Genomic DNA, 4,304 nt, shown 5'->3' on the forward strand with positions numbered 1-4,304 from the left:
TTTGAACTTTGTTGGAAACATTTGGGATAATGGAAGTACACAGCTCAACTACATATAGAACATAAGAACATTTTAATGCAGAGATTCTACATATGTTGATGTTTATAGCTTTAAATCAAGTTAGTAAAATTGCACTTACTGAATACATTTGAACCCCCTTTGCTTTGCTGGAAGATTAAAATCTTTCTTTTGTGTCCTGACTCCCTCACAGATCTTTTCAGTTTTCTTTATCTTTTTTATATAATGTGGTGATTGGTAATTTTCATAAAGAACTTTTTCTCTCAGCTTTTTGTGCCATTACACAACATAAGTTTTGTTTATTACATTGTTCTTATTAATATAAAATGCTGTCGTCCTATTTTGAAAAATCCTGTCTCTTTTGACGAGACTTCTATACGTGCTTTTGTCTGCATTAGTTGCTAATCACTTTATACATTTGATTTTTAGAACTTAAATATCAGTCTAATTTAGCTTCAAGCTTAGATTTCTCCTTCCTGCTGTCTCTGGACTCAGACATGTATTCCTACATCAACCTGGCCAGGTTTTTGACTAACTGATGCAAGTTTTTGGCAGCAGTCCAGCCTAAATCTGATTCAACCCAGGGTAACAACTGTGGTCATCATCCTGATTTGGGGGTGTTTTGAACTTGAATTCTCTAAAATGTCATTATGCAACATACAAAGTCCTGGCAGACACAGCAGAATGATTCAGCATTCTGTGCTTTTATCTAAAGTGCTTACACTAATATTGGACATTTATTTGACATCAATTATTCATTCAATTTAATTTACCTCAAATATGATTGAGGTCCCATTCTTTAATATTTTAATTCATTTAATTGTAAATTATTTGTTAGGCTTTTGTGCTCAGACAGTTCTGGGTGGACAGCAGTGGATATTTGTAACCACTGGCCACATAAATGAAGGGGCGGATTAAGAGAAATGTTCATGGTTCATAGTATTCAGAGGCTGGCATGGAGACTTTATGTGATGGCCGAAAAATATATGCTAATTTCACATATCACAATATTTGTATATTATATATATATCAATATTTGCTTGTAAAAGCCCCCAAATGAAGATATTTGAACTCACAAATATTATTGTAGCACATTGGTAAAGCATTGAATAGAAATATCTAAAGGTGGCATTAAAAATCAATACATTGTTTTATTTTTTCAAAATAATTTCCAAATACATTTTTTCACTGAACTTAAGTCTCAAATCTGGCCATAAGAGACGATTAAATCACATGTGTTAATTTTTGTTTTTTAACATGTTCTTTTTTTTAAATAACCTTAATTAATGTGTTAAATTTGACACAATTTAACACCAAACTGGAGTGGCAGCTGGGGTGGCCAGGCATTTTTATTCCTCTGAATTTTTTTTAAAATTGAACATATTTGGCTCTGCAGAACAGATTTTGGATTTTCTTTTCCCTCTTACAATATTGCATATAAAAATTATTTGAAAAATCCCTTACTGTATCAGTCAAACACTATCCATCAGGGTTGTCCTGACACCAAACTTAGCTTTCATCTGCCATATATCTTCAATACATTACATTGTATATAGTAGTGAAAATTTGGTTGTTTTTTTAAAACACACAATTAATTATGTGTTTTTCTACTGGCTGTTTATAAGATGGTCACCAACTGAATGAATGAAAACCCACAAACCACACACTGGCAGTAGATTTTTTGTTGAGTTTGAGTTTTTTGTGTGCTCCATGGCCACCTTACGTTCTTCTTTGCGCTTGGAAGGGGAAGGTGAAGGGATGTACTACTAAATCCTACACACTGGTCCTTTAACAGTTCATCACAGAGGAAAATGTTTATTTCCACTGGGAATCAGAGAATTCGAAACAGTTGCTACAACTTCATCTCAGTGATCAATGATTTCACATTTTCCTTTTACGTACTTTGAACATGAAGGATGTCACTTAAGTTGCAGTAGGTAACAATATTGATAAAAAATACCTTTTTGTCTTTATTGCTGACATTTTCATTGTGTTCTAGTACATGAGACAGATAATCTGTGAAAAAATCAGGTTCTTCTGGCTCCTCCTAGTGCTCCTAATGGTATTTGAAAGAAGGTTAGCTTAGTTTAGCATAAAGACAGGAAACAGGAGGAAACAGTTATCCTGGTTCTGTCCAAAGGAAACACAATCTGGCTACCAGCACCACTAAAGCTCACTAATCAATATGTTATATCTCAATCCTATAATCTGTACTGAAGTTTAAAAATGATAATTTGCCATGTCACAGTGGGTTATGTGCCAGAATGTTTCATGGCTCTGAGCAGTTGCCAGGGAACTAGCAAAGACTACAGGAGGTTACTGCACCTGGCCAAGTAATGTTTCATTTGTTACCTTTGACAGACCCAGGCTAGTTGTTTCCCCCCATTGCCAGTCTTTGTGTTAAACTAAGCTAAGCTAAGATGCTGGCTGTAGCTTCATATTTACCGTACAGACATGAGACCAGCATCAACCTAAAGTGAATGAGCATACCTGAACTGTTGCTTTAATGCTTTTTATTTAGTTATTTATTGGAGGTCAAAGCCAGTGGTGTATTAACAGATCTATCTATCTATCCACTCACACACACACACACACACAAACAGAGGTCTCCCTCTCTAATCCTCTGTTTATGCAATCCGGCAAGATGAAAGGGTTAATGTAACATAGCTCGCCACCTAAATCAGATCTCATTATGGAAATATGATGTGTATGTTTGTCTGTGTGTGTATGTCTCTGTTTCAGCTGTCATGGGGGGGGGGGCAAAAGAGAGATGATGGTTGGATGGATGAAAAAAGGGGTGGAGACCCAGAGAGGCAAACTGTCCTTAATTTGTTTAAGCCGAGGGATTTTTGGATTACCTTTGGCAATTAATCTTGTTACATCGCTGCGCAGCGACAGAGGGATGTCTACCGTGGGTGGGGCCTATGCATGTGTGTTTAAATGTCAGTGTGTGTGAGTACACACCTGACAGGGTGAACTCTTTACAGGCATAAAACATAATATATTTTATTCTTATTTTATTGCTTTGTTTTATGGCCACAGGCAGAGATAGCGAAACCCAGCTTTCTATTTGTACTTAATACACCTTTTAAGCCTGATGTTTTACTAGATAAATTAACTGAATGCCTCATTAAAGGATTACACTGATATTAACTCTTTGAACATAGGGTTTGGAAATAGAACAAAGCAGGAATTCATAATTATTGAATTTCCCATTTTGTTCAGATGTATTAGGATAATTTGCTCAGTACATCTTTTTCCCAGAAGACAAGTGTAAATAATAAAATGGCTGAATTCCATTTAGCTGCTTCAGTTTCAGGGTTCCTGGTATTGTTCACGCTGGTTCACTGTCACACTGTCACACTCGCTTACTGGGACAATTGAATAGAATATAGCTATCATTAATGTTATTAGTAACACCTGTGCTTCTCTACTATGATAAGTCTGCTCTGAAAGCAGCCTGAGAGACAATTAAAAAAGAAGCATGTGCAAGCAAAATCAGGTGTATAAGTGTAAATATTTTATATATATTTTGGGATTTTATTTAGATGTAACTACCAGCAATGGTGCATTTGCAGCCATTCTGCCATGTCACACGTGGTCACCAACATTTTTTCCCACTCTGCTGCGCGAAATTATGGTTTAAACGATATGACACAAATTAGCACAGAAAACAAAATCTCTGAATGAATAATTTAATTTAAAATCATGTTTTTAAAATGGCTATAGTCCAATTACTTTCTCCAGAAACTTTTGCATAGTAGGCTAGAGTATGCTAAGTGACATATTGTATGCAGTTAGTGTAAAACGAGTGATTTGGATGAATTTTGAGCAGATTATTTCCTGTAAATATTACATCAGAGATGAGTTTTCCTGATATTTTTTATGAACATTTTCTACAGTTCTCTGTATTATGTTTTTTTTTTACTAAACATACACTCTTAATAGGCTTCTTTTTTCACAAATTCAGTGTTTTCTTCTCCCTGACGCTTAGCTGTCTGTCTGTTAGCTCTTTGGTTGTTTTCTAATGCAAGGCTGTTTATCAGAGTGGAGTCTCTGTGAATATAGCTTGTGTTCAGCTCCTCAAATATTATATCTTAGCCCAAATAATAATCTAAACTTTAAAAAATAACAATTAAATTTAGTTGTAGTAGTAGTGGCTGTGGCTCAGAGGTAGAGCGGGTCGTCCACTAATCAAAAGGTACGATCCCCGGCTCCTCTCACTGCATGTCGAAGTGTCCTTGAGCAAGACACTGAACCCTAAATTGCTCCCGATGTGCATCGGT

General features: G+C 35.7%; 1 protein-coding gene across 1 annotated transcript in view; it reads left to right on the forward strand.

The window, feature by feature from the left end:
• Positions 1-4,304, forward strand: part of syt5a (synaptotagmin Va) — a gene marked incomplete in the record, with an annotated part of 14,291 nt that overhangs the window by 1,663 nt on the left and 8,324 nt on the right.

The sequence above is a fragment of the Morone saxatilis genome, unplaced genomic scaffold (genome assembly GCF_004916995.1).
Source record: "Morone saxatilis isolate NCDOM2014 unplaced genomic scaffold, NCSU_SB_2.0 Contig14, whole genome shotgun sequence".
In the NCBI taxonomy this organism is placed as follows: domain Eukaryota; kingdom Metazoa; phylum Chordata; class Actinopteri; family Moronidae; genus Morone; species Morone saxatilis.